This window comes from Glycine soja, chromosome 15, assembly GCF_004193775.1.
Source record: "Glycine soja cultivar W05 chromosome 15, ASM419377v2, whole genome shotgun sequence".
Taxonomy (NCBI): Eukaryota; Viridiplantae; Streptophyta; class Magnoliopsida; order Fabales; family Fabaceae; genus Glycine; species Glycine soja.
The window spans coordinates 30,738,712-30,751,411 of NC_041016.1; the positions used below are offsets into that span (position 1 = coordinate 30,738,712).

General features: G+C 43.1%; 1 non-coding gene across 1 annotated transcript; it reads left to right on the forward strand.

The window, feature by feature from the left end:
- The first annotated feature begins 3,806 nt into the window (after positions 1-3,806).
- Positions 3,807-3,913, forward strand: LOC114388760. The gene has a single exon (XR_003661557.1). It is a non-coding gene; the product is annotated as a small nucleolar RNA R71 (small nucleolar RNA).
- The last annotated feature ends 8,787 nt before the right edge of the window (positions 3,914-12,700 follow it).

The following is a 12,700-nucleotide window of genomic DNA, read 5'->3' on the forward strand; positions in this document are numbered from 1 at the left end:
TAATGACCTGATCACTGCACAATTTCCACAAGTAGGGGTCATCCCAAATAAAATGCTTAGCATCACTTTTAATCTTATCTTTTTGGGCCTTAGATGCTAAGGGAGGAAAAACAGAGGCAACTAAATAATTGACAATGTTAGCAAACCAGGGAGTAGAAAGAGAGTCAGAAATACTATACAATATATACAAATGATCATCCGGGAAATCATCCCGAATAAGTGAATCTGCATCAGAGACACGTTCGATCCGACTCAAATGATCAGCAACTAGATTTTGTGCTCCGCTCCTATCACGGATCTCCAAGTCAAACTCTTGGAGCCAGAGCATCCATCGGATCAACCTAGGCTTAGAATCAGCCTTCTTCAACAAGTACTTTAGAGCTGCATGGTCAGTATAAACAATAATGCGAGTACCAAGCAAATAAGATCGAAATTTTTCAAGAGCAAAAACTATGGCTAGAAGCTCTTTCTCAGTAGTAGTATAATTTGCTTGGGCAGCATCTAAAGTCCTAGAAGCATAATATATCACCCTGGGCAATTTATCAATTTTCTAAGCAAGGACAGCCCCCAATGCATAATTTGATGCATCACACATAAGCTCAAAAGGGGCTGTCCAATCGGGTGCCTGGATGATGGGGGTGGTAGTCAACGCTCTTTTGAGGCAATCAAAAGCCTCTTTGCATCTGTCATTAAAGTCAAACTCCACCTCTTTTTGCAACAAGTTGGACAGTGGAAGGGCTACTTTGCTAAAATCCCTTATAAAGCGCCTGTAGAATCCTACATGACCAAGAAAAGATCGCACCTCTCGCACACAAGAGGGGTAAGGCAATTGTGAAATAACAGAAATTTTTGCAGGATCTACTTCAATGCCCTTATTGGAAATAATGTGGCCTAAAACTATACCTTGCTCAACCATAAAATGACATTTTTCAAAATTTAGAACAAGGTTAGTTTCAATGCATCTATTCAAAACTTTTTCCAAACTATTCAAACAACCATCAAAAGAGGATCCATATACAGTGAAATCATCCATAAACACCTCTATGCAATTTTCTAAAAAATCACTGAAAATACTAATCATGCACCGCTGGAAGGTACCAGGGGCATTGCACAGACCGAAAGGCATCCTCCTATAAGCAAAAGTGCCGAAGGGGAAGGTGAATGTGGTCTTTTCCTGATCCTCAGGAGCAATAGTAATTTGCATATAACCAGAAAAACCATCAAGGAAACAGTAGTGGGATTTACCTGCCAGGCGTTCAAGCATCTGGTTAATGAATGGCAGGGGAAAATGGTCCTTTTTGGTAACCTGGTTCAGCCTCCTATAGTCAATGCAGACTCTCCAACTGTTCTGCACCCGAGTAGGAATCAGCTCCTCCTTCTCATTTCTGATCACTGTGAGGCCAGTCTTTTTCGGGACTACCTGGACGGGACTCACCCATTGGCTGTCGGAGATAGGATAAATGATTCCAGCTTGCAAAAGCTTGGTTATCTCCTTCTTCACTACATCAAGAATCACCGGGTTGAGTCTTCTCTGTGGCTGTCTTACTGGTTTAGCTCCATCCTCTAAATTTATTCGATGCATACATGTGGATGGGCTAATACCAGGAATGTCCGCCAGGGTCCAGCCTATAGCCTTCTTATGCTTCTTGAGAACTGACAACAACTTCTCCTCTTGCTCATCAGCAAGGGAGGCAGATATAATCACTGGAAAACTCTTGCTATCATCCAAGTAAGCGTATTTTAAATTTGATGGCAGAGGCTTCAATTCTGGTGTGGTCGGCTGGACAGTGGTAGAAGGAGATGGTTTCTCAGCCTTTACCTCATAAAGAAAGTCAGAGGTATGTGTACTTCCTGAAACATGGTTAGTCCTATCTGACTCTATAAAATCAATCTCAAGAGGTAAAACACCACCACCAGGCATGCAATCAATATCACTCTCAGATTCACTCTCAGCATCAAATTCAGACATATGATCAAGTACAATTTCAGACTCAATGCATGAAGAGTGAGAGGCATGCAGATTAGAATAAAGATCAGTCATGTATTCATCAACAACATGGTCAATTATTTCAGCACGAAATACAGAAAGATCTTCAGATGGGTATTTCATAGCATCCAGAATATTAAAATGAACAGTTATATCACCAAACTCCATGGACAGTGTGCCTGCATAAACATCTATCTTAGTTCTAGCAGTTTTCATAAAGGGTCTGCCTAGAATGATGGGAACTGATCCTTGAGAAAATCCATCTTCCATATTAAAGATATAAAAATCAACAGGGAAAATCAGTTCACCAACTCTAACTAAGACATCTTCTATGAAACCAACAGGATAGGCAACACTTCTATTAGCTAAATGAATTACCACATCAGTTGACTGCAAGGGACCTAGAGATAGAGAATTAAAAATCGACAGAGGCATAACACTAACAGAGGCTCCTAAATCTAGCATGGCATTGTCAAACTTACTATTCCCTATAATACAAGGTATGCTGAATGTACCTGGATCTTTGCATTTTTCAGGAATTTGAGGAACAGATTTACCAATCAATGCGGAGACATTTCTGCCCATGCTAATTCGTTCACTTCCTTTAAGCTTCCGCTTATTAGTGCACAGCTCCTTCAAGAATTTGGCATATCTTGGAATTTGCTTTATTGCATCCAACAGAGGTATGTTTACCTCTACTTTTCTAAACGTTTCCAAGATCTCTTTCTCTGCCTCTTCCATTTTTTTGTTGGAAACTGCTCTTGGAGGGAATGGAAGAGGGGGAATGTGCTGCTTCTGCAAATCAGAATTACCTGTGGAAGAAGATTCACCTGCACAGAAATTGTTAGGTAGATTTTTGTCATCACCTTTTTCTGGAATAGAGTGAAGTTTGGCAGGTTCATTTGCAGATGAGGAAGGTGCTACGGGTTGAGGTCCTTGACACTGCTTTCCCGACCTCAATGAAATGGCACTGACATTTTTGGGGTTTTGGACAGCTTGAGAAGGCAGCTTGTCAGAATTCTGGGACTGTTGTTGATTCAATTGAGTAGCTAATTGTCCCATCTGATTGGCTAAGCTCTGAATGGAGGCTCTGGTCTCTTGCTGAAACTGCATGTTCTGCATAGTCATTTGCCTCACAAGTTCTTCGAGGGAAGGTTGTGGAGGGGCCTCAACTGTTGGCTGTTTCTGGGGTTGTTGCTGTTGTTGGATTGGTGGAGGAATGTATGGTCTGCTTGGGCCAGCAGCATTTTGGAAGGAAGGAGCAGGCTGCTGTTGTTGTTGCTGAGGGCTGGACCATCTGAGGTTAGGGTGATTCCTCCATCCAGGGTTGTATCTGTTGCTGGAAAGGTCATAATTGCTCTGCTATGGTTGATTTTGCTACTGAGGTTGAGGAGGTCTATTGTAAATATTTGCAGCATAAGCTTCAGGCTGCTCAATTGCTCCAGGTTGCTACATGGAAGGGCAAAGGTCTGTATGGTGGTCAGCAGAGGAGCACAAACCACAAACCCTTGCGACAGGTACAGATTTCTGATTCAAGGCCAGCTGGGTTACCAAGTTGACCAACGCATCCAGTTTGCCTTCAAGCTTCTTAGTTTCAGATGATGCAGATGGGTTTGTAGCTACCTCATGCACTCCTCTAATGACTATGGCATCATTTCTGGCGCTAAACTGCTGGGAGTTGGAGGCCATCTTCTCAATTAAATTTCTGGCTTCAGCAGGAGTCATGTCTCCAAGGGCTCCACCACTGGCAGCATCTATCATACTTCTCTCCATATTACTGAGTCCTTCATAAAAATATTGGAGAAGAAGCTGTTCTGAAATCTGATGGTGGGGGCAACTGGCACATAGTGTCTTAAATCTCTCCCAGTACTCATACAGGCTCTCTCCACTGAGTTGTCTAATACCTGAGATATCTTTCCTGATGGCTGTGGTCCTGGAAGCAGGGAAAATTTTTTCTAAGAATACTCTCTTAAGGTCATCCCAGCTCGTGATGGACCTTGGAGCAAGGTAATACAGCCAGTCCTTTGCCACTCCCTCTAATGAATGAGGAAAAGCCTTCAGAAATATGTGATCCTCTTGGACATCTGGGGGTTTCATGGTGGAGCAGACAATGTGAAATTCTTTCAAATGTTTGTGCGGGTCTTCACCTGCAAGGCCATGAAACTTTGGAAGCAAATGAATCAGTCCAGTCTTAAGAACATATGGGACATCCTCATCAGGGTATTGGATGCACAAGCTTTCATAGGTGAAATCAGGTGCAGCCATTTCCCTTAGAGTCCTCTCACGAGGTGGAGGTTGTGCCATGTTCTCAGAATGTGCAAAATCAGAATGCTCAGAATCAGAATGCTCAAAATTATAATGCTCAAGATCAGCATGTTCAAAATCACCAATAACAGAATGCACAGATTCACCAGTTATGGAATGCTCAGAATGATCAAAAGGTATAAAATGATGCCTAACTAATCTATGAAATGTCCTATCTATCTCAGGATCAAAGGGTTGTAAGTCAGATGGATTGCCTCTAGTCATACACTACATTCAGCATGCACACAACTAGTTGCCTTGTCATGTAAATAAAGGTGTAGGTTTGAACTACAGCTACCCTCAAATGATATCCAAATGACTTGAAATTTTGTGAGCAACCTTATAAAATGATGAGAAGATAGCACAAAAAATTTCAGACAAAAATTCAAAGTCTAACTATGAAAGCTAAAATTGGTAGGTTAAGAAAAATAAGTGAATAAAACTTGAAAAATAAAAAACTTTTGACAGAATCGCTTCTTTTGGAAGATGGAGACCTCAGCCGGCCTATGGCAGGCTACCATGGCGTAGGAAATTTTTTTCTACCCCAAATGCATATATAATAATTGCGATTCTGATAACCGGAGCAAAAGTTATGGCCGTTTGAAGTTTTGACAAACACAAAATTTGCTAGTTTTTTGGAACTTTCAAATCTGACCAAACTAAAGGCTCTAGCTATTTTTCCCACAAAATATGGATTAAAAGAAGTTACCACAAAAAAATTCAGCCAAAAATAACAACCCTAGCTACTAAAACAAAAAAAATCCCAATTAATTCAGCATGGGTGGTCGCTAAAATCCGTCTCTAATTGATTTCTACTACTACTTTGTTTTTCCGCAAGCTGATTTCTACTACTACTCTGTTTTCAAGCACAATCTTCACAGCAAAACACCCAAGATTGAAACAGGGGAAACGCTTAATGGTAAAACTGAAACAGAACACACATTAAACAAAATACCAGGACACTAATCAACACTAACATACATACTAACACAATACTAACAATTAAACATAAAACACGAAAGGATTAAACACACAGCACTAGCTAGCTATTATGAACCTTTGGACACTGCTCCCCAGCAACGGCGCCAAATTTGATCGAGGCCGTACCCGAATCAAATAAACATGAAAATGCAGTAACTAGGAAGTGATCCTAGGTCGTTTCCCAACGAGCAGTGACAAGCCAAATGTTCATAATATACTTGCAGTAACAGTAACGATGGGGGGGGGGGGTTTGGTTGTTTGGTAATTAAAGAGCAGACAAATAAAATGGAATACGAAACTACTAATATTAAAAACGGGTTGTTTCCTCTGATTCAGAAGCCACTCTCTTATCCTGGGTTATGGAGAATTCGTCCCTAACAGTCAACCACTTAATCCAACCCTATTTCAATTTACTAAGCGAAAATCAACTTAGGGTTTTCAATACGTGATTAGGCACCACATACACCAGTTAGCCCTTCGTCCACTAAGCATGAACGCAAGTGGAGAATGGAGAATTGGCGAACAGCGCTACGCAATAACTTTGCGGGGCTCCAGACTCGATGGCGGAGGACACATGAACAGCGCTACGCTATAAATTCATGGGGCTCCGAAAAAAGTGGAGAATGGTGAATTTGTGAATAGCGCTACGCAATAACTTTGCGGGGCTCCAGACTCGTTGGTGGAGGATGCATGAACAGCGCTAGACAATAAATTCATGGGGCTCCGAAAAAAGTGGAGAATGGAGAATTGTCAAACAGCGCTACGCAATAACTTCGCGGGGCTCTAGACTCGAAGGTGGAGGACACATGAATAGTACTAGGCAATAAATTCATGGGGCTCCGAAAAAAGTGGAGAATGGAGAATTGTCGAACAGCGCTACGCAATTACTTCGCGGGGCTCCAGACTCGAAGGTGGAGGACACATGAATAGCACTAGGCAATAAATTCATGGGGCTCCGAAAAAAGTGGAGAATGGAGAATTGGCGAACAGCGCTATGCAATAACTTCGCGGGGCTCCAGACTCGATGGTGGAGGACACATTAACAGCGCTAGGCAACAAATTCATGGGGCTCCGAAAAAAGTGGAGAATGGAGAATTTGTGAATAGCGCTACGCAATAACTTTGCGGGGCTCCAGACTCGTTGGTGGAGGATGCATGAACAGCGCTAGGCAATAAATTCATGGGGCTCCGAAAAAAGTGGAGAATGGAGAATTGGCGAACAGCGCTACGCAATAACTTCGCGGGGCTCTAGACTCGATGGTGGAGGACACATGAACAACGCTAGGCAATAAATTCATGGGGCTCCGAAAAAAGAGGAGAATGGAGAATTGTCGAACAACGCTACGCAATAACTTCGCGGGGCTCCAGACTCGAAGGTGGAGGACACATGAACAGCGCTAGGTAATAAATTCATGGGGCTCCGAAAAAAGTGGAGAATGGAGAATTGGCAAACAGCGCTAGGCAATAACTTTGCGGGGCTCCAGACTCGATGGTTGAGGACACATGAACAGCGCTAGGCAATAAATTCATGGGGCTCCCAAAAAATTTTGTTTGCAGGACCAAACGGTCCACCGGTTTTTTCCACCTAAAAGGCAAACATGCTTTTTGCAAAGAAAAATAAATCATTCGCGAGAGCACCATATCTTAGAGAAACAATATACTTGTGCCAAGGGTAATCTTGCTTGTAACCTTGAATGAAGGGCAGGATGTCAACATTTAGCTTTTACATGAACATGCAGGGGAAACATCGGGCTAAGCTGAAAATAAATCACTCATAGAGTATAAAACTCACACAGGCAAGTTTTTCACCTTATTCCCAAACCATAACTGCACCATTACTTTTTTGCACACGATTTCCTATCGAATCAGAGATCACACGTACGATCACGGATCAATAGGATTTTCTCGAGGGTAGTGTTTTTGGAGAGGACGTTGGGTGTTTCGGTCTTTTCCTCTTTGTTCATGTGGGGTGGGATATCGCCAGTCGAGAACGACCTTGAATGGCAATCTGAAGGGAAGAGACACCAAAAATGGGTTTTCCTTTGCCGGCAGTCACTTACCTTGCTGAAAATTTATCTGGTCTGAAGATTTTCCGTTCTCTTTCTTTCATTGATCGAGAATTGCCTCTTTTCCCTTTTTACTTCCTTTCGATCTTTGATCGGGAATCCTTCCTTTTCTTTATTTTGTTCTTTTCTTTATTTTCATCTTTTTTCTTTTTCTTTCTTTTCACTTCTCCTTCCCCATCCCTTTCTTTGGGAAATCGGGTTTTAGCATTCTATTCGCTCTCCCTTGAGGAGATTCCGCTGTCCTTTGCTTCGGGGAAGGAATGAGGATTCTTTTTTATAGGCCAAGGTTCAAAAAGTCTAAGGTTATGTTTCAATGGGGTCTTTTATCGTGGGATCCCAATCTTGATATCTGGGGCAAAACAAATTTGGGTGTCAAGGTGTCGGTCTCGGGCCGAACTCCCATATCACTCCATAAGGCACGCGTGACAATGATGATTTGAAAACAACGTGCAAAATTAGTCATGGCTACAGCCAGGTGGGCACTCAAGCAACCCGTTTATGGCATTGTGATACTACGATTGGGAATTTACACAAACAGACCCAACGTTTCCAAGTTATGTTCTTTCATCAGTTCAATGAATTCATCCATTCTTATCTCGGTTATTCCAGAAACTAAACTCTTAGCATCAGTCCCTTGTTCCCAGAAGATACGTTTGCTCTTTACGAATGATTTATACTTCTTAACTATAACATGTCGACCTTCGCGGTCATTCTTTCTTTTTCCTTTTTGTTTCATTTTTATATATTCACAAAATTATACACCTATGGTCCTCTATGAAGAAATTTTCTTTTTATATCTACACTCTTGTACATAACAAACTCTTTCTGTATATGCATTGGAACTCTCTCTCTTCACGTCACACGGTCAAACCCTATTTACATTCAAAGATCTTTTTCGTTTTTCTCCAACGCACACTTATGGTTCATACAAAAGTTTCTTTATATATACTCGTTCACACACAAGAATCCCTCTACACGTATTTTTTATAAAAACCCTTCTATGCACATTTTCCTTTTTCTTTATATACGCAGACATTTTATTCACTACACTTCTCTCCTTTTTTATCATGATTTTGGTTCATTTTATTTTTAGGACGATGTTCCTAAATGAAAAAATTCTATGCGATTCCGGAATTTCTACAAACACTATTGACAACAACGAAACAAGTACTGACGTAACAACTCAAAACAAAAATAAGATGATATGTAACAGGAAAAAATGGAAACAAAAAAGAAATACGGATCAAGGGATCTCCCAATCATGTGGCTCTGCTCCCTCCTAAGAAATCAAGTAAATCGGTCATCTCCTCATCCTCGCGGGCCTCATCTGCCTCGTCGGGAGCCTCTGCTGGTGCCTCTCCTGCCCGGGCCTCAGGCCAATCTCCGGGCCATGCGACCTCTGCCCTAAACTGATCCGGAGTAGGGCACGGAAAAGAAGTAAAACCCTGGCTCTACAGGCTGAGGCTCAACTGGTAAAGACAATCATGGGTCTGTACATGGGCTCGGTGGTTGGCCACCTGCTGGCGAACCAAATGCCGCAAATACTGCTCCATATCAAATGATCCAGCTGGGCCAGCCTGATGAGGTGGCGACGCGTCTACGGCCTGCGGAGCATCCCCCTGGGCCTGTCTCTGCGTGCAATACTTCTCAATAAAAGCTCGGGTGATGGGCGGCTGAATCACCTTGCTAGGTGCGACGGGGACTCCGAACGACTGGCAGAGTCCTGTGATCAAAGCGGGAAATCCCAGGGCCCTGTTGGACTTCTTCGGGTCCTCTGGGTGTCTTGTGGGCGCGATCCCTGCAAAAAATAGATGACATCAGAAATCAATTGAGCCATATGCATACTTATCCGTGTCAGGATGGCGTACACTAGCTGACACTTCGACAGGGGGAGGTCAGAATTATGATCGCTGGGCTGGATGTTGCTGAGCAGCAAAGTCATCCAGATCTGAGTCAGGGTGGTCATGTTGGTGCGCATGATCCGCACCCGTCTTCCAGCAGCAGTCCAGGCAAAATCCTGCCCCGGTATACATAGCAACTGGGCGATGGCCTCCTCATCAAACCCGTCGGACCGGTTCCTCCTCTGGCCATACTCGCATTCCTGGCCCTCCTCCAGCACTAAAGGGTATCCCAGGAACTGGCTGAGAGCATCCGCATCGAACGGGATCCACTGACCCCTCACCCAGGATCGCATATCTCGCACGCCCTCCTCTGTAGGCCAAGCATTGGCATAAAATTCGAGGACTATGTCTGGGTCGAACTTGGCCATGGGGGTAACCAGTGATGCCCACCGCCGGCAAACTATCTCCTCCTGGAAGTCGGTATACTCGTCGTCCCTGAGCTGGATGCGTTGCTCCCGAAGAAATGACCATCCCTTGATGGCCTCGAAGCGCTGCTGGTGCTCAGCGCTCCTAAAACGGTGGCTGTCATATTCAGGAGCGGAACTGGTTCCTTCAACCGCTTTATCCTTCTTGGATCTCTTTGAGGCAAGCTTCCTTGGGGCCATTTCCTGCGAAAGCCAACATTTGGAAGTTAGTTTTACAAGATAATCCTTATCTTAACGCAAAAAATGTCATGCTAATCCCTCTGATTTTAGAACAAACTCATGTAATCTATTTATGCACACGCGTACGTGTGGAATATCCTACCATTTATATCAACATAGAGGCCATCCAACACATTCTAATTGTCACACGCATATATGCATTTGAAAAGAACATACATTCTTATGCTCAAGGCATTGCGTCAAAATTCACACCTAATTTATATCCTAAACATTTGCTATTACAAACTACCTACATATATTTGAAATATATATCATACAAATTTTTATTGTTTCACTCACATTTATTCATATTGGCAAGCTATTTACATTATGCACACACTTGCATTCAAAAGGGAATTTCGTGCTATCATACATTCATTTAGGAAGCGACCTCAATATTCATTCACCCTTTGCAAAGAATTTCATGCCCCTTTTATTTACCTATATATACATACTATTGCAAGGTGTTTTTCATATTACTTAGGTGCAAAGTATCAAACATGGGGCAGCCCAAATTCAAGCAAAAACTATCACAAGCAAGTCCTAATTTTCATGTTTTTCTAATTCTAAAACCAAAATTTGGATTCCTAGCCATGAGTATGTCTTCTTGCATTGAAGCTGAAAAGTTTGGGTTCCTAAGCTTGAAATTGCATTCGGGCACCTATTTTGAATCTCCTATGCTGTCTCTACATATATAAAACAGTCCCACCATCCCAATTTCGCAAAATCATATTCATATATCATTGGGGCATTTCACCGAGCACTTGGGGGGCGCACGTTTGGACACAAATTGCAAGAGAATGGGGACAATATGGCATGCCCAATTGCTTCAGAATACAACATAGGCCTAATGCCTTCTCACACAAACCCTCAACTCAACAAAACAAGCATGAATTCAGATGCGAATTGCTTCACGAATTTTGCAAAAAATGAGCAACTAAAGCACCAAAACACATGAATGGAGAGCCAAATAACCAAGGGAAATTGCACTTACTTGTGGGGAGTGAATTAAAGCGTGAAAAGGGAAGCAAAAACTCAACAATGGAAGCTTGGGGGCTGCTGTTCTCGTAGTTCCCGTGAGCTTGGGGGTTTTTGAAGTGAGGGGGAAGAGTTTTCGGTGAAGAAAACGTTCCCCCTCCACCCCTATATATTTTCGTACAGGGGTTGCTCGCCCAGGCGAGCTCAGCTCACCCAGGCGAGCTAACCTGTACTTTTTTTTTTTTTTAGAAACATTAACCATGCCTCCCCTCTTTACGGGTTAGCGTTTGCCTACTTGAACCTACTTAAGTTAGAATCAGGCGTCAATTACTTTATTTAAAACAAATAATAGTAATAAAATACTGTGAATTCAAAGGATACTGGGCTGCCATGCAGCGACGTTCTCTGCTTGTCTAGCGCCGGGAAGGGACAACGGTCGGTCGTGACCCTATCCTCCATTTGCCTCCATCCCTAAGTACCTGCAAGTAGGAGACAAACAATACGCGACCAATCGTGACCGGCCATCGTCTTACCTTGGTTGATTTCTGCCATTGACTTGTCTTGGCTTCTGACCGTGGCCTGAGACGATTCTGCTCCATGCTACCACAAGATATGCATGTGCATGTGCATGTATGAATGTTTCTAATGCGATGATTTTCTTAGTGAAGGCTGGTTAAATTCAATTTTAAATAAGCGTTTGGGGCACCCCATGAACCGAGCGAAGAGGGCTCAGGTTATAACAAACTAAAACACAAGGTTTGAAACCAAAGGGAGGACTAAAACCTCGCCCATCTTTTCTTTTCAAAGAAACGAGACAAATACAGTGAATGGGAATCCCTAGAGGAACCCAAGAAGAACGAGAAAAACTCAGAAAGAAAAACATGCAACGGTCCTCTCGATTGCCCCAGACTTCAAGCGTAATATCGTTTAACTACATCGGAGTTCACGGGTGAGGGCAGCTCCTCGCCATCCATGTGGGTGAGTATCAAAGCACCCCAAAAAAAGCTCTTTTCACCACGAAAGGTCCTTCATAATTCGGGGCCCACTTGCCTCGATTATCCTTAACAGCGTGGGACATCTTCTTCAGCACGAGGTCCCCCTCGTTGAACTTGCGCGGGCGTACCTTTTTGTCGAATGCGTTCTTTATCCTTCATTGATACAGACGCCCATGGCTCATGGCTGCCAAACGCTTACCTTCAATAAGGTTAAGTTGGTCGTAGCGTGCTTGAGCCCATTCTGACTCTTCTAGGCCTGATTCCGCTATTATCCTCTGAGAAGGAACCTCCACCTCAAATGGGAGTACTGCTTCCATCCCATAAACCAAAGAATACGGCGTTGCCCCAGTAGAAGTTCGTACCGAGGTTCTATATTCGTGCAGGGCGAAAGGCAACATCTCATGCCAATCTTTGTATGACACTGTCATCTTCTGAACAATCTTCTTAATATTTTTATTCGCAGCCTCTATAGCCCCATTCATCTTCGGCCGATAAGGGGTGGAGTTATGATGCTGGATCTTGAAATCCTCGCACATTTCCTGCATCATCTTGTTGTTCAGATTGGTGCCATTGTCAGTAATGATTTTCCTAGGGAGTCTGTATCGACAAATCAGCTCCCTCTTTATGAATCTGACTACCACACTCCTCGTGACATTAGTATAAGAAGCCGCTTCGACCCATTTGGTAAGGTAATCTATTGCCACAAGAATGAAGTGGTGACCATTCGATGCTTTGGGTTAGATGGCCCCAATGACATCTATTCCCCACATGGAAAAAGGCCAAGGAGCGGACATAACATTCAGAGGATGTGGCGGAACATTGACATTGTCCTCGTATGCCTGACA